Source organism: Melospiza melodia, chromosome 8, assembly GCF_035770615.1.
Source record: "Melospiza melodia melodia isolate bMelMel2 chromosome 8, bMelMel2.pri, whole genome shotgun sequence".
NCBI classification, from domain to species: domain Eukaryota; kingdom Metazoa; phylum Chordata; class Aves; order Passeriformes; family Passerellidae; genus Melospiza; species Melospiza melodia.
The window spans coordinates 18,755,076-18,774,241 of NC_086201.1; the positions used below are offsets into that span (position 1 = coordinate 18,755,076).

The following is a 19,166-nucleotide window of genomic DNA, read 5'->3' on the forward strand; positions in this document are numbered from 1 at the left end:
GATTGTGTGGAAACAAAATGCTACCTGCTAGTAATCTGAAAACCAAATCATATGAAATTGTTTCCATAATGGAAGCTGTATGTGCATCAAACTACCAACCTGTTTAAAAGTTCTTGAAAACATACTCTGAAGAGAAATTTACATTTCTGTGCAAAAAGTATAGCGCAAAAACTGTAAAATGTTCCTATGGAAGTGCTGGCTTTCTGTTGTTTTTCCCCCATTTATCTTAAGAAGGAGGCTGCCAGGTCGAGGTGTGAAGCAGGCCCTACCTCTTCCTGCTTTGAGAGCAGCTGGGCTTCTTCTCTTTTGTGAAATTTTAACCTGACATTTCAATCTTAGTAAGGAACACCAAGAACATACGGGTGACTTTGTCTCAAATGTCTCTGTTGCACACAAATCCTTCAGTGGTTTTAAATGATGCCACATTCTGTGATAGCAGGGGAAGGAGGGGAGGGTTGCTATTTTGATGTGGTTTGTTATATTAATTACATATATTATATTTTGATTATATATATTTTATTATATTCCATTTTTAATATTGTATCATTTACTATTATATTTTGCTAATACAATATTATGCTCAAAAGATATATGAGTAAATCCTGACATTTCCTTAATTGCAGAAGGTCTAGTAAGGATAAGTTATTGATGAGTAATGTATCAATAGTGGGAGAAAAATTTCCCCCCCTATTTATAGTAGAGAATGCTTCTTTAATTTTGTCCTTAACAAAAAATTTACACGATTTTGAATGCTTTTTCTCCCCTGGAACCTGAGCACTTGTATGGAACCTTAATCTTTGTTATGGTGAAAAAGAATCCATACTGCCTACGTCATATTTGAGTTAATTTTTAACTGACTGTGGCAAAAAAAGCACGATGAAGTCTTACTTACAGTGATCCTGTTGCAATTGGGGTATCTCCATCCAGTGAACTGCATGATTCCAGCATGACTGGGAGCAGAATCTGGCACTTGTGCTCCTGTTAATATTAATGTAATGAAGTATTTCAATGCACACAAGAATTTAAAAATATTTATAGAAGCATTTAATGCTATTAAGATTCATTACATAGGCTTGGCTTATACATGTAACTAGAAAACAATACTATAAAATTTCACTAATTAAATAAAATTCTCAAATATTTCACAAGGCTAAGATTGATATCCAGAAATATTCCATAGGATCCCATTCTGAAATTCTTTCCCCCAAAATAACATTGCATTCCTTAATACTCCTCATTTTTCCTGGTCCTTTTACCCTTCTAGTTAACTAGATATTAGTATTTTTTTTCTGACTACTGATTGCTTTTTGGTTCCAAAATCAGAATTAGTCTTAGGGATGATTTAACGTCAGCATTCCAAAGGAATTAAGAAAACATCCTATCTTTGTTTGAAATGCTTATGTTAGAAGTAATATAAGCCAACAGATACAAATATGCATCTTTCAAAGTTTCCATTGCCAAGAGTACATTTTGAACTGGCCAAGTTCAAATGGATTTCTTTTTATTTCTGAAAGAGGAGTGTTGGAAAAGTTGTGTCCAGCTTTTTTGAAAGCATTCAGCTGAAAATCATAAAATGCTTTATTTGTGATTATACTAATGTACTCCATATTGCCATCACTTTCAAGTCCTATGGACAATTATGGCTCTAGCAAGAATTATTTCCTGTTTGGAAGAAACTGAGTAGATAAAGTCATTGGGTATTTTATTCTCTTTACAAACAGACTAATATCAAAAGCAATGCACAGTGTACTGCTCACAGGGCTGGCATGACATCCCAAGAGCCCCAGAAACCAATTTGTTTCAACCTCCAGCAGCTCAATTTCCCCTCCCACTGTTTCAAGAACTCAGACAAATTCCTTCCTTCATATGTAGTTTTGTTGAAACAATTTGTTACTGTAAGCTGAGATTAACTTAGTACTACGTCACTTCCCCTTCTCCCACGTATTAAATCTTGTTAGACAGATTTTGTTTTCCATTAGTATTTCTCTGTTCACCTTAATAAGGGCTGCTGAATACTTTTTTAAATGATAAAAATAAAATGGGATTTTCACAGTATTGTCTTGGAAAAGGCTTTTTGTCTACTGTAATGCAAAAAACATGCGAGTCTAATGTTTCTTGACACCTTCCTGATGTAACTTTGAGACATCTAAACTTGTGAAAAGGGGAGCCCTGATCTCTAGCTCAAACAGTTAATAGGGTTTTTCCCTCCCACCCCCGAGGACTACTGCCTGACTGACACAATTCCACGGCTGCTTTACTGCAAGATATATGGGCAGCTGCTGATAAGTGTGATTACACTATCTTTTCCCAGATTTGCATGGCAATGTAGTACATCTGGCTGAGCCAACTGATTTTTGCTCTTTTTTGATAGTTTGGGGTTTTTTAGCCAGATTAGTCCATGATCCAGTTTACCATTTTGTGACCATGGTCACAAGGGTTTACAGGATGAGAGAGAGACAAGAATGTTGATTCCATGATCAGAAGGCTTGATTTATTATTTTATGATATATATATTACATTATGACTATACTAAAAGGAATAGAAGGAAAAGTTCTCAGAAGGCCAGCTAAGAATAGAATAGAGAAGAATGATAACAAAGGAGCTCTCTCCGACTCTGTCCGAGAGAGCTCAGTCCTTGACTGGCCATTAATTGTAAACACCCAAGATGCGCCAGTCACAGGTGCACCTGTTGCATTCCACAGCAGCAGATAAACATTGTTTACATTCTTTTTCTGGGGCCTCAGCTTCCCAGAAGGGAAAATCCTAAAGAAAGGATTTTTATGAAAAGATGTCTGCGATATCATCTGGCTGTACAAATGACAGTGGGGTGATGTAGTGTTGGCCATGAATAAAGGGAGCAATGGGAATCACACCTTCAGTGAGGGGTGGCATTCCAAACAGGTCAAGGTAACTGTTCAGCTACAGCTGAAGTACAGCATCATGCCTTAATGGAGAAAAGGAAGAAGGGAGAATGAGATGAGGTTAACTCACCACAAAGTTAATCCCATATATTCCCCAAACACTTGGCAGTGAACAATGAATTCAAATTTTCAAACTGAATCCATTTGTATCATGTTTCTTCCTTTTGCCCAAATGTATGAAGTTCAATTAATGACTTGTATTAAATAAATGAGGTAGAACAATAATGGATCAGAGCAGCAGAATTACAATGACAGAAATGCTCACATTTAGAGGGAGGCAGAAAGCAATAGTAATCTTGAGAGAGAGATAAAGGGATAGAAAATGGAAACAGCGCAGCACATCTATAAATAACTTCCAAATGGGTATGCAGTATATGGATATGAAAACATCTTTACTCATGCAGAGCTCCTAACATATCCTCTAGGCAGAACAAGCACTCAGCTAACAGATACTCAATATTTCAGGTCTGGGTTTCTAGTAAACTGCAGGTGATGGAGTTCTTATAATCTGCAACCCTATAAACTATTTAAGTTTAAAAAGCATCAAAAAGAAATACAGAAATCTGAAGGGATGGTTAAAAAGAACAACAAATTGAGAAAAACATAATACTATCAGGCATGGAGAGAAGAACATTAAAGGAATTGTAGGGGGAATAGTCCCAAAGTAAATCCATAGTATGCATGTTGTAGGGCAATCTCTATTGTGAATTATTAATGTGACTTATAGAGTATAATGCCAATACTAAAATCTAAAGAAAAAATACAGCACATTAAAAATACTACTTCTGCAGCCATTGAGATACAGATTTTAATGTTTGTCAACATTTTTTTAACCTAATTATTTATTACATTCTGCAAACATCTATATTTTAAATCCACAAGGGGATGGCTTCATCTATTTCTGTTTTCTAGTAGTGATTCAAAAGGCCTTATAAATATTCAGAACATTTAAAAATGCTAAATTACATTTTTTAAGTAAATAATTTTTATTTTTCTTTCCAAAGTAAAAAAATATTTTTATTTTTGAATAAATAATATATCACCAGACAGCCAAAGAAGGTGATTTTCCTGCTCTGCTCTGATGTAGCCTGATCTTGAATATTCCATGCAGTTTTAGGCACCACAATAAAAAAAAGGCATTAAGCTTTTGGAGATTGGCCAAAGGAAAACAAGAAAGATGGGGAAGGGGCTTGAGGGGAGCTGTATGAGGTCACTTGGCCTGTTCAGCCTGGAGAACAGACTTCGGGGAGACCTCATCACAGATCTACAACTTCCTTGCAAAGGGAAGAGGAGGGGCAGCACTGATCTCTTCTCTTGGTGACCAGGGACAGGAGCCAAGGGAATGGCCTGAAGTTGTGTCAGGAGAGGTTTAGGTTGGACATCAGGAAAAGCTCTTTCACCTAAGAGGTGGTCAGGCTCCCTGTGGAAGTGGTCACAGCACCAAGCCTGACAGGGTACAAGAAGCATTTGGACAATGCTCCCAGGCACATGGTGTGGCTCTTGGGGATGGTGCTCTGGAGGGCCAGGAGCTGGACTTTGATAATCTTGATGGGTCCCTTCCAACTCATTCTATGATTCAATAAATATTACTGTTTTGTAATACATGTGTTTTAATGTAATTAATATTGATTTCATATCTACAGCATATATTCAACACAATTTGCAGAAGTGCTGAGCATTTGTCATTCTTTTGGTAATATTTATTTTTGTAAGGTACAGGCTGTTTGAGCACAGCCTATGTAACTTCATGGAGCACTCCAGTGAAGATAAGCAAAAGTGAGACATGAATAAGCCTCTAGGGTTTGCTCCTTTCTTAGCCAATTCCTAACCTGAATTTGGTGCTCTTCTTCAAACTGTGCTCCAATCTGCCTTTCTAGAGTTCTGCTATTGTCCCTTCCCCATATGACAGATGAGTACTGCGATGATGTTTCTTAACTCCTCGACAAATGAAGAATGACTTAATGACACAACAAGAAAAAAAAGGAGGGTAGTGCTATTAGTATTTAGAAAACCTGCAAATCTTGGCTGAGACACGCAAACTTCCAGTTTCCCATAGCCTGAACACTCAGAGATGAGAGACATAATCTGAAGCAGTAGCAGAATCCTGATGTTTACAGGAGACTGCTCCTTGCGCAGAGCTTATGTCTTAGAACACTACTGTTTCAGTCAAGTCCCTTAAAAACTTGAGTCTCTCTTTTATTATGATGCTGCAGCAGCAAGAACAGGGTAGAAAATATACTCTGAATTCCAACATTACTGAAATAAGAATTTTCTCGATAAATAATGTATCAAAACGTGGAGGACTGGATGAAAGGGAAAACTTGAAAACATGCTGTGCAGTGTTTAAAATACCATGAGCTCATACTTGGAACACAATCATTATCATTTTTTTATGATTCTGTGATGGGAGGCTGTAGAGGGTGCAGCCAATCATGGAAACATGAGTCCTCACTTGCCAATTAGTCCAACATGAAAATACTTCATATTTTTTAAGGGAAGAGTAAATTCTAATAGGTGGCTTATTCTGTCTCCATATCAAAACAGTTTCAAGGCACTAATCACAGCAGTGTGCTGTAATTATTTGATTCAAACTACATTTAAACTATCACTATAGAGACAGAAAATGTCTAGGCAGATGCAAGTATCTCTCTGCTGGCATTATTGCAGTTGCATAGCAGCTTCCTGATATACTGTGGATGAGTTGGTTTTTTCCTTAGCTAAACTAAACTGTGTTGAAGGAAATTACACATTTTGAAGAGGTAGCTGAGAATACTGTATAATTCTTCATTGCCTTGGTGAAGCCATGATACAGCCTTGTAAAGACACACGTGCTTAACTCTTACAATTTACAATAAATAAGAACAGTACTCAGTAAATGAGAACACCACAACATTAGGAGTATGGTGAGGTTTCTTGCAATGGTAAAGTTTCCTAGAAAATGAAAACTTTAATTTATTCAATTATGGTAAAGTCTTGTTATTTACAGTATAAAACTGAAAAACATCATATAAATATATATTATATATGTATAATATATAATATATATTATATATTATATCTATAATATATAATATATATTATATATTATAGATATAATATATATTATATAATACATATATTATACATATAAATTATATAATAGATACATAAATTTATAATATATTCAAAACTATATCTATTTGCATGCAATTCAGCACCCTCCATTAAAAAAACCCCAAAACATTAATTAGGGAAAAAAAAATCTTGTTCTGATTTTTTTGTTTCCTGAAGGCAACATAAGAAAAACAGCTTCTAGCAGCAGGCAGCCTGGTGTGAGCAGCCATAAAGATGACCTGGTTAGAAGGCTGGGACACAGCCTGTCATCTCTTTGACAGTGTAACTCCAAAAAATACTTCTGATGTTGCATTTTGGCTCAGTTACTTTGCAGAGCCTGAATGCTTGAGAAATATAAAAGTGAATGCTAGAGAAATTGTCCTTGTCTCAGTGAGGATGTTTTCTGTCCTCTTGATATGGACAGTGAGTCTGTGAGTGCTGGTCTAGCTTAGGGCTGTGTTGAGCAACATCTTAATCATTTGGGTTCTCCTCAGAGCTGATTAAAGCATTCTGACAAAATGTTTTTTCAGGAAGAAAATACATGTTCATCATAATCTGTAAAACAACAAATACTTGTAAAATATGGTTTTTAATAACAAAGTGATGACTCTTGAAATTAGAGTTTATGATTTAACTACTTCAACTAGAAATATGCCCTAATCTGACATTTTTTAAAAAGGCAAACAAAATGCCGTGCATTCTTTGTTTTGAAACAGCTTTTTTAAAAAGACATTTGTAAGTAAAATATGTAATTTAAAGGGTCAAAATCATTTTGGATTTATTGATAGAAAATGGTTGATTAAAACAAACTGATTTTGGAAGGGATAAAGATTCATTCCATGACAAATTTCAGGACACTTTGGTTTCTATATTGGATCTCCAAAACTCTTCATTTAAAATTTAGCTTAGTGTTAAATGTGTTAAGCTGCAGTTTAAACTAGAATTAATTACTGTCTTTAACAACTAAAGGCAATGCATTTGTATTGATACTTTAGACAAGAAGATAGCTGAATACATATGAAACCCACTGTTTCTGCAATTTGGGAATGAATCAGTAGGAGGACTGAACAAAGAAATATAGTACAGTCAAGCTTCACATGACAGAACAAATGAAAATTCCTATCTCTACCAGAATACTGTGCAACATGAATCATAAGAGAGAAAATAAATAAGAAAGACAAAAGAAAAGAGAGACAATAACACTGAGGGCTACATGTACAACTAAAGAAATAAAGGAAACAGAGAGCCAAGTATCACACTGGTGGAATGGCAGAGGACAAATTTTGCATAGAATCTGTAGAATGATTCAAAATATACCAACAGCTTTGACTTCACTATGGAAGAAAAGCCTCAGCCTTTGTTCATACTGCATAAAGTTTCCAGCACTCTGTAACATATCTCCCTCAGCCATTTGCAGAATACTGAAATAACTGTATTTGGTAATTTCAAAGATCCCCCAAACCTATGGAAATCATCAGATGTGTCTGTGAAAACCCAAACACATCAATGTTTTCTTTTTCTCCCTAGTGAATTTTGTGTTCTTCAGAAGGCACTAATCTGAGAGCAGTATGCTGTTCATAAACTGAAGGACCCAGCACGCTCTACCAGCATGCTGAAAATCTGGAGCTGGAGGAATTAATTCTAATGCAAATGAGGGTAGGGTTTCCCTGCAGAAGTCGTCCTTGTTGAATCTGCCTAGACTGCCAACCTGGTTGCCATATGTCCAGCTAGGAATGTGGCAGAGGTAAGCAAGATTCTAAAAAACCCCAAAACTGTTATCTGCCTACTGTTCTTCTCAATGCATTTGGAGTCTAATTACCAGGATGTGAAGTGCTCTGCAATCCAGCCAGCACAGTCATCTTTAAAAGTGTGCTGATGCTGCCTGCATTCCACCTCAGATATCAGAATGAGCACAAATAATTTTTTTTCAGGTGAGCTTTCCAAAACATTCATTATCAGATGCTTGCTGCTGCAAATGAAGGCAGTAAGAGGCTGATCCCATATGGAAGTGGCATTGAGCCAACTGTGCATGTGAAACTCCTGCCCCAAATGGTCAGTGAGGCATAATCCCTATTTGGGGATTTTGTGACCTTACAGAAGGTTTGAATTCTCAACTTCCTTCAATGCACTAAGTTCAGCACTGGCTCCCACAACAGAATTGGGTATCTGTTATCTTTCACCCCGTGCTGGATGCAGGCATTCAATCCTATGAATCAGAAGTGCTGTGACTGCCTTGTCACATGAGACAGAAGGGCTGACATCGTTAGGATTGCGCTTCTCAGCAAGGCAGTGCTAAGAAGGAGGAGCCTGGAGGAGTATGTGGCTGCAAAGTTGCACTGGCCTCTTTTCAGCCTGGAAGCTGAAAGATTGTCTGGTTGACAGATCACAAAGAAAACTGCAGACTCAGGCATGTGGGATCCTGGTGCAGGACTGGAGCTGTGCTAGAATTGTCTGGTCTCAGTACCCTCTTCTGCAATGAAAGGGGAATGAAAGGGGAGAGGATCATGATCAGTCTATGAGACTTCATATAAAAGTCTCAAGAGCAGTAATCTCTATTTTTCTGTAATTTTTCTTTATTCTTTTTCTCATTTTCTAGCTTTTAAAATTTCTTTTTCCCTACAACCTTTTACATTTTTTCCTGGAATGTTTCTCATCTTCTCTGCTGTTTAACTTGCCCACAATTTTCAAAAACAATAGGGATTATGAGTCAAAAGAGAAGGATGCAATTAACAACTAGTTACTCTTGCTGTCCAGGAAAAATAGAACACTACACAGTTGGAACTCAGAATAATAAAAGGCCTCTTCGCTAAAATGTTTTATTTGAAATGTAGTTGCTCTAGCAATGAGTTCTTTCCCAACAGAAAAACACACTGAGATGAAAGAAATCTTGGAAAACAGAATGACTTGGCCAAAAATGCATTCTGAACAAAGTACAATGGTTACTCTCTCACTATTGCAGTCAAAGAGACGAAAGGGAAAACTGTGTGAAAAAAGCAGGCAAGAGAGCTACACCAAACACGTCAGACTGAAGAGTAAAGAAGTATCTAGATAACAAAATTACAATGACCTGATTATAACCTTTAAATTTTTAATATGATTCAGTATAAAGTTACAGTTCAGAGTTCAAATTTGATTTCTAGTTGCCAGCATTTTGCCTATTTGAGTAAAGAGAGCAAAAGAACAAGGAAGACTGCAAAGGACAACCTGAATTTCATCAGATATTGGATCAAGCTCCTAATTTTTTCTAGCATTTATCAACATGAAATGGGGAATATAAATATTGTCTATGTGTGTGATTCTTCTGTGGAATTTAGGCTACTAAATGTGTTGGGGGAAAAAAGATAATTCTCTTCCTTGCTATATTGCTTATTAGTTTTGCGGCTTTGCCGACTCCTGTAGCAGCACCCTTATCAGATTATCTGCATACTGAACTGTGGGCTCTCAAGAGAGAATAATGAAGTAAGGCTTTGAAAAACATCTTAAACTATGCTACCACAGGAAGGAAGAAAGCCACAGTGAGGTCCCTGCAAAGGCTACCTTGGACTCAAATCTGTGGCCAGTCTCATGACAGCCTCTCAGTAGAAACTGTCAGTTCTCAGTTTGCCCTTCTGTTCTTGGGGACAGCAAATATTATAGCCCTTCACAGTTGCACTTTCACATTTGCTTTTCATTTGCATTAGAGCAAATTTCTCATTCCTCTCATTGAACCACGATACAGGGATAGCTTCTTACAATTAATTGTTACTCTCAAATATATGGTTTTTTGAGTTACAAATATGTACTCTTAATTCAAACATCGTAGTTATCCTTACAGGAAATATTTGATGGTACTGCTAATTCTATGCTGTAAATTACCATATTTTAAATTTTAAGTATGTGGTCTATTGTGAATTATCTGTGACAAAGCAATTCCCTTTCCAGAGAGTGGTTTCAGGGTAAAAGGCAAAGTGTTAAATACCATCCCCAATGTGTTGAAGGATACTTAGTACTAACAAGCTTAAAAAGAAAGGTTGTGCTGTGTAATCTCTGAGACAAATGGTGTATTTGACAGAGCAAGTTTAAAGTGCTATGTCTTACTGGCAGTGTAAAATCACATAGAGCAGTGCTTTCAAATGGATTCTTTGGCATGTACATACAGTATTTCAAAAAGTATTATCCTTACAATCCCCTATTCAAAAGTATGCATTTAAAAAGGCTGACTGTTCAGAACAAAATGTAATATCCTCACACCGTTTTCACAGAATTGCTGTTTATTCATTGGAAGGCAATAAACTATTTTTAAAATTCTATAAGGCACTATGGGGATAGTCATTATTTATCTATGAATACTTATTGTATTGGGGTCATTTCAATTTACAACATTATCTCAAATACTTTCCACTACTACTTTCTAAATTTTGAAGGGACATCCTTTCCAATCCTTTGCATTTTTCAAAATTGTTGTAGCATTTGCTTTTAGTTCACACAAAAACTTCATTACTGGTTAAAATTGAGACTTTGTTTACAGTGTATCACAGAAACAAAATGAATGGTTTTGATAAAAGTATACTGTTTCAAATGTTAGGGTAGGGAGAAATAGATTTGATTTACAAAAGAGTCCTTCAAGTCTCTTTGCCTTTGCTAGTATGAATACAGAATAGCTTTCAGTACTGTCCAGCAGTAAAGGAGAGAACAGAAAAGGTATTCCTCCCATTGCTATTTGGATGTGTATAAAGATAGTACAATTTTGGTTAACTGAGTTTAGAGAGAGCTGTAACTTTGCAGTGCCCCCAAGAATCAACCAAAGCCTTTTTTTACTACTTTCTTAAATCAAAATAATTGTATAAATCACTGAGGCATCAAGTTTGAAAATATTTCAGAAGTCTCATATTTTTAATTTTAGAAAGTAGCCTAGGAATCAGTTAGAGATACTACACAAAGAAATAGCCTTTGGCAGGATGAATTAAAGTCTAAACTCTAGATAATCTGTAGCTTGAACATAAAATTGAATTTTCAAAACTGAAGATCTACAGCTTGTATTGTTTGTGCAGCTGTTAATGGTATCAAATCATGAGTTCATTACACCTTTCTGATAAATTGTCTGATATATGGTAGATTGAAAAAGCAGGGAAACATCATAAATAAAATTACTTTCAACAACACAGCATGAATGGTCAATGAAGGATGACTTTCCTTCACAACTTTTAATTTGTTCCTTAATGAGTTTCAGTGGACAGGACAATATAATTCTTACAAAAAAATAGAGGGGCAAAGCGATAACCTGGCATATACTCTGATTCTGTCTGCTCCTAGATTTTGAAGTAGTAGTCAGATTTTATTAGCTGCAAAGGAGGTATCCATGTTTTGGTTACCTTAGTACTGCACTGAACCCCACAATTCAGTGCTTCACTCTCTCTTCCCAAATGGACGCAACAGATTTGTGCTTTGTAACAGAAGGAAATAACTGGCTGTTGGAGTAAAGCAAGCTGCCATCACAACTATTCACTGTGACTTTCTTGGCATAAAACCATTGTCATAGAAGGAAATTTCCTTGTAGGTCACAACACTGGATTCAGGGAGCAAAGGCACAGGCAGAGGGCACAATGGGGATGACACACAGCACGTTCCCCTTGCTCATACTGGGCCTTCCCAAGACTTAGGAGCCTTGTTCAGACATAGAGGTAGAACAAAAACAGAGGTGCAATTATGCAGAACAAAAGACATCGTTGAGATTACCTGCCACAATGCCTTTGTTTTTTTCCTAATTCTCCAAAATTTACAATCTCTGTGTGCAGGCAGAGAAAGATGACACCACATAGTTTATTGATACATGTGAATTCTCAGAAAGGGCTTTTCTCTTTGTAAAATCATCCCTTAATAAGAAAGAAGATTAGATCCTTGTTTTGATCTCCAAGTATTTGTATTTGTATTTCTCCAAGTAATTATAATTATACTGTTTTAGGATTCTGAATTACCTGAAGGTGTCCTCTAAATGTTAATTTCCTTTTACTGGAATGATAGGATACTGTTTGAAACAAATGATCAAAGATACAGGGTTTCTTAAGATGAAATAGCTTTGAAGATCATAAACAGACCCCTGGAAGGGAAATCTATATGGAAATTATTTAGTCAGATTAAGAGGCAGAATTGAGATGGCTCTAATTATTTCTGGTAGGGGGATGACAAATACAGGGGCAGAGATGAGTAAGGGTTCAGAGATCTATATTCTGCATGGTTTTCAGTTTGGGTTTTGGGGTTTTTTTTCCCCTCAAAAGCAAGTAAGTTTGGAAACTATCTTGAGTTTAATATTAAGTAATCTGTCACTTGGGAAAATCAGTTACACACTGTTAAGGAATCTACAGGCCAGTCCTAATGTCTTTCTTTTTTTTTTTTTTTTTTTTTTTTTTTTTTATATTTCACAGGATTTTGCTTGCATTTGTCATGTTTAAATGTTTTATGCATAAATATTTAAAGGATCATTTGGAGGTGACATTTAAGGTAGATAATTACTGTTGAGCCTAGACTCTGACTAAATTGTTAAATCCATGCTAAGAGGAACACCAGGAAGCCTCTTGCTTCTCTTACCAGGAACTGCTGGTAACCTTTGGCAGATACAGAGTCACAGACATCCATTTTAGGTGCAGCTATTTATGCCAGGCAAGTCTTAGACTCATGAAAGAAATACTTTTGTCATTATTTCACCGGCATCCTGTCATCATAATTTAAAAAAGGTTTTCATGGGAATTTCTTAATTCCCTGCAATTCAACACTAAACAGTAGGTCCTTCCTCTTTTAAGGAGGTTCTTAGATGGCAACAAATACTACTGCTACAGAGAAGAGATAGAAGCTAACTCAAGTGGATGAAATAGTCATTGAGAAATGAAAATTTCAAAAATACTGAGTAAGAATGTGTTTTCATGTACAATATTAGGGCTAACTTACTGTTTTTAACATTTTAACAGATAAGTTTCACCTTTTTTTTCATCTAGACAGTCCATGTTTGGAAGGATTCATTTCACATCATGGAAAACAAATTATGCCTTTGAAATTAATGGTTTTAAACATTTTCATTCCATTGAGGCTTAGGAGGCAAGAAAAAATACACAGAGGAGAAGCAGTTTGGGGAAAACAGTTGGAATTGACAAAACCAGCAACAGATAGCGAGATGAAATTGAGAATCTGAGACATGATGATAAGCAGCTTTTTAAAGATGCCCTCTGCTTCTGCTTTGTAGCAAAAGATAGAGGCTTGGTCATCTTCCCTGGCAATCCTTTCCATGATGGGCATCATTCCCAAGCAGGTGACACCTGACTGTTTCATCCACCTTGCTGCCCCTGCAGGACTGAAGGGCTTTTGCTGCTGGACTATAATATATAAACTCTCCATAGACACCTAAGTATCATCATTAAACATCCTAGACAGTTACAAAATATATGCATTAAATGAGATATAAATACTCAAATTTCTGAGATAATCCGCAGAGGAAAGATTCTTGGAGAATTTTAAAACTAGAATTTTGATAGATTTTTTTTCAGTATAGAGTTGGAGCATTGTCACAAAGTTTGGGCTTTTCTAGCTTTCAGACAACAAAGTTGTCTTATCATAGCAATACAATGTTATGAAAATGTTTGTTCATACTTATTAATATTTTTATTCAAATGTTAGAAATCACATGTTAGAAATTGGAAACCACCTTTACTGCATCTTCTGACAATATTTTAAAAAGACTTACACACCCTCTGCCAACAAATAAGAAAGAGACTTATATCTGAACAGGTACATTATTAAAAGTGGAAAAGCAGCCCAATTTCTGCTTTATTGTCCAAAATTCCATTTGGTTTCCTCTAGGAGCAACACATCATGCACTGTTACCCAAGTGATGTCTGTCCAGATTACTACAGGGAGCTATTCTCTCTGTTAAAGCAAGAATGCTTTAGGCCACAGAAGAAACACAAATCATTTAAAGACCCTCTCTGCACAGGCAAAGGAAAGAAACTGGAAAAGGGCTAGGAAAATCTTATTTGGTGCTGCATTTCTGTTCTTGGTTGGGACTGTTATATCTTCCAGTTTTCAAGAGAAGCTGAAGTAGCAAACCTGCTGAAGAAGAGGTTTCTAGAGGTGGTGGATTTGCAGCACTGGGCAAGCTGCAGCCTTTTTTATTGTAATTGCAGTCACAGAAGTGTTCTGGCTTCCCTTTTACTGAGATTTGTTTTGGTCATTCCACAGCAGTCTATTGCAAACCCACTGGTTGGTGGTGCATTGGTGCCAAGATTTGATAACTTACTTCAAAACTCTGGCTTATTTGGCTACGTATGAGCAGCAGGACTTGATAACTCATTTCAAAGTAGCATGAAATAATTCCATCTGGCTCTTAGCATTTCCAAGGCAAGCACAGTGCATTAAGCCAGAAAAGGCTGTTGGTCACCAATGTGCTTTACTTTTGACAAATCTTCACGGGCTGTTTTTCTGAGATTGAATTTGTACTTTTATTTCCTCCTGTGGAAACCTACTTATTTTTCATTGATTTCCATTAAAATAAGGAGTGCACTGATCCAGAAACAGTTCATGAATTGCATTATCCAGTTTAATTAGAGGGAACAGAAAGTTTCTCCACAGACAGAATAGTCAGCATTCAGCCTTAAAATGCAACTTTGGACAGTAATGGCTGCGGCAAGCAATGATCTGAAGTCACAGCTAGTGCCAATTATCCCTTCCACTCATTAAGCAGTACATTAAGAATGATTCTATAGGATGCTGTTTTAATATTTAGTACTATATAGCAAATGTGTATGTTTAAATTTCTTTCTCAGTTCAAACCTGTGTCAGAAACAGTCTCCAATAGTGAGTTCATTTGAATTATGTATGAAATCAAATCCTAGTTTTGCTTTTTCTAGCTGTCTATAAATCTTTTTCTATCAAGTCAATTCAATATTTGTAGTAACAAAAAGTCAATAATCTGTATACACTGTTGTTACTTTGCTGCTGCAATAATTTTATGGACAGGGTGTGAAATCTCAGAAGTTCACCGATAAAAGTGTACTTGGGAGAACGTAAAGATATGCATCAGCTGAGATCTGTGCAAGGGAACTTAAGGAAAAAAGAGTACACAGCATCTTTACCAGGTCATGTAAGCTTAAATTCACTGTTGTAACATGATGATACTCAAATACTTGCAAGAGATTAAACGGCATTGGGTAGAGGCAGTTCTCAGATTCTGGCAATACATACCTTGTGCCTTATTCTCAGAACAGACACAAGTTCAGACAGGACAAGGTTTAATACAGTCAGAGCATTCCAGGAAATGTCATAGTTCAGTTTCACCATGTTGATATTATATTGTCATAAAATTAAAAAGAAAAATACTAAGAGATTGAAAATACCCTATAAAACTTGTATTTTGGCTTGAAACAGTGGAAAAAATACTTTATGATTACAGCATGATGGCATGGCCAAGCCAACAGTTAGGTTTTCAGAGCTATCCAAAATGTCCTATTACCGTTTATTTTTTTTACTTCTTTGGCTTGAAGGATAACTTAGCCTTAACAGAGCACACCTAGAGTATTGGGTCAGGCACATACCAATGCTAAAACACAACTAACATTTACTAACCTTTGTTTTTCTACATTTCATACCTACAGAAGCCCTAAAACATACTCTGGATTCAGTGCTGAAGTTTCAGTTTCTTAGAGTTATAATGGAAACTTTGTTTCATAGAAAGGAACAAAATGTCAAAAAAGTCAATGTGTACTTGCCCTGGATCTGATCAATAGACTCTGGCAGGGGGATACACAAACTAAATTCTGCTCAGCAGAAGGGAGAATTTCTGACTGTCTGCTCCACAACAAGGAGGACTAAAATAAACATAGCTGCAACTGTGCTACACCATATTACCTAGCTAAAAGTACCTAATTTTGCCAATACAGTTTTGTATTCAGCCCACTTCTAGTTTTAGAGTATGTTTGTTTGGATTGTCTCTTCCACCTGAGAATTGAGCTGGAAAATTTTTGTAGTATTTAATCACCTTTGATAAACACATCAAAACTATTGAGAGAGCTACATGTGTAAACACAAAAAAATACACAGGATTATGTGGATTCTTCCAACAGGAATTACTACAGCATTTTAAAGCTGAAAACTAACAGTGAAGGTACTTTCCATGCCTGTGTAATGGCAGCATCTAAAGCACAAAATAAATATGACCATATAGATTTTCAAATTTTGAGTTTTGTTTTGAACATAGTTAAAAGTAGGCTGCAGCTTGCATGAATTCACCAAGGGAAAGGCAGCAGTCAGGCAAGTTCAGTGTGAACTGGCCACCTGCACTATGGGCTCCCACACTGATTCTTATCCTACATAAAGTTCATTTCTGCAGCAGATGCACCATCAGTGTTCAAGTTGTCAAAAATGAAGTTACTTTAGCTGCAATTCAAAGTACACAGATGGCCATGAGAGGTCATGGGCAGGATAAAATTAAATAGCTTGTGCGTAGATAGCCTTACATTATCTTAATTGTTAAACAGTAAGCATGTAATTTTAAAACAATATTGGCATGGCTTAAAAGGTTATACTCAAATCCAGCACCATGATCTCTTTTGTTTTGCAAATCTGACCAGAGAAGTTAGTAACACTAGGGAAATAATTTATCTCTGCATGGAGAGAATTCATGGTTGAAAGGGTGGTGGCACAAACAGCCAGCAAAATTTCAGTGCTGGTGCCTCTGCTCTATTCCAATAACAGGACAATAAACTGCAGGCAAAACTACCTGTCCCATGCAGATCCACTAGCTCCAGCATGCATGGCCCAGGATCAGGAGAGGATCTGCCCAGCAAGTACATGACATGCTACCAACAAGGAGCATGGAACTGGGTGGGAAGCAGAGGACTCAAGTCTGTACTAAATGAATGAGACCTAGCAGGCAATCTAATCAAAGAAAAATGAAGATGGATGGATGGATGGATGGATGGATGGATGGATGGATGGATGGATGGATGGATGGATGGATGGATGGATGGATGGATGGATGGATGGATGGATGGATGGATGGATGGATGGGGAAATTTATCTCAGTACATAGTCTGCATAGAAATAGTAAAAAATAACCACAGGATCATAAGGTATTTATTATGGCACATTAGAAAACCTTTTATTTTCAAGAATTTACAGCAGCTCCACACAGTTTCTTTCTACAACCCATAGCTTTGAACCTTTTCAAATACAAATTCCTTGCACACAGATTATACAGTATGTGCTTAGTATTCATGTAGGATTTTTGCTGGTGAAAAGTTTTTATTTTATTTTGATAACACTTCCCTAATTTGGATATAAATCTAGCTTTGTATCTTTTCAAAAAGGAAAACATAGTTTATTTATGTGATAATTCTCCCTATAAATCATATAATATACCCTGAGAATATACGGGGAGGGGGGAAACTATTTTCTCTTTTTCTTTTTGCACTATAATATATCAGTTTCTGTCGCAATAATTTCAACTCCTAAATGTTGTTAATGAAATCTTCCATTAGTACTGTTCTGGGAAAGAGATACTTAAATACCTATCTCTGAAACATATGGGCTTGGGAAATGTTAAAAATGTGGCACAGAATTCTTTGAAGAAGCTGTATTTAAAAAGAATATTATGCATCAATTTTGCATGTTGGATTCTTTTTTTAATAAATGCCCACAATACGTAGTTCTTTTCTTAACTGTGATGGGATTCTCATAAAAGGTCTCCAAATTAGGCAGTCTTTACCATCACAAAGATGTCCTAGTTACTCAGCTGACATTTGTACTTGTAGCACTGGCCATCTAGAGGCAGTGTATCCAATAAAGCAGAAGTTTCCAAGCTCAGGTAGGTGTGACAGGCCCCTGAGCATGGCTGTCACACATTGCTGCAGGGGACAGCAGCTGAGCCCAGGGCAGTGATGCTCTGAGGGGCTAAGGGGCACCTGAGGTCTGCAGTGAGAGCAGCATGGCTGCATGCTCAGGTTAATCAATCTTCAGAGTTTGGGGAAGAAGTTGTTAACAGAGAATCAGACAGACTCTGGAGTTTCACTTGCATCCTTCTGCAGCATGTGGTATGAGTCTCTTTCTCAGTCACTTGAGCACTTTCACCAGCTAGCACTCCTATTTTTCTGTAGGACATGATGATGTCACATGATGTCTTTTGCACTTTTCCAATGCCACATAAAAGTTTTCAAGGATTTGTGTGTTTTCAATAAGTCTAAAGGTTTAATAACTATCTTTAGTGAGGCATATTTCTGTTTGATGGTGCACAGGAAAAATAAAAAGACTGACTTTTCCTGGGGATTATAGTTTCACAAATTACAAGAATTAGATATTCTTGTGGAATTCAGCACAGAGTTTAATGCAAATCAGATCCACTATACAATCTAGAAATGTACATATGTTGAAACCTAGTTTTTTTTCCTAGCTATTGCATTTTCTTCATTGTAATTGGTTCCTTAATTTGAGGGGCTGACTCTGACCCAATACTGGGCATAGATAAGTACCTTCTCTCAAAAGAAATTACATGTTCTGGTATTATGATGGCATTCCTTGTGGGATAAGATAAAATTTCTTTGCAAATGTCTGGTTTATACATATAATGATTTTATGAACTGCTTATATTTATTTTCCTCCAAAAGATTTCTTCAGTAATGTCTAAATGTATTTCTACTTAATAATAAGCTGACATAGTTTTCTACCAGAAAAAAATTTATAAAAGCATGATGAGGTGCACTGATAAGCACGGCTGTATCTTCCTTTCTTACATATGGCCTTTTTGCAAATGTGGTAAAGAATATACTTCTACATTCTTGTTAATTTAGCATCTTAAGAAAAGTTAAAAATATTGCATGTGATGTGACATTATGGTTCAAGCATGCAGAGTGTTGTAAGAACCAGCTAATGTATTTTCTTTACAAAAATACTAAAAAATTCATAGGAGAATGTGAGGATACAGAAAGAAAATTTTCTACCAATCCAATAAAACTGTTTGTCAGATTCCTCTGTGAATTGCAAATTCAGAGCAGAACTGACCATTGCAAAATCTCATGCAATTTTAAAAAATCACTGTAACACCAGTAACTGACAACATTCTGAAACACCATCTTGAAATCTTGAAGACCAATATTTGCATCCCTGAAGAGAGAAATGGAAAAATAGACAGATTAT

The 19,166-nt window shown here is 36.3% G+C and overlaps 1 protein-coding gene across 6 annotated transcripts in view; it reads left to right on the plus strand.

Moving 5' to 3' along the window:
• Positions 1-19,166, plus strand: part of B3GALT1 (beta-1,3-galactosyltransferase 1) — a 171,535-nt gene that overhangs the window by 49,971 nt on the left and 102,398 nt on the right. Inside the window, exon 1 of one of the 6 annotated variants that reach the window (XM_063162050.1) lies at positions 7,633-7,758. The exons of the other annotated variants lie outside the window; for them this stretch is intronic. The gene's annotated coding sequence lies outside the window, so the exon portion shown is untranslated. Of the gene's footprint in view, positions 1-7,632; positions 7,759-19,166 lie in introns of those variants that run through there. 6 annotated transcript variants of the gene reach the window in all.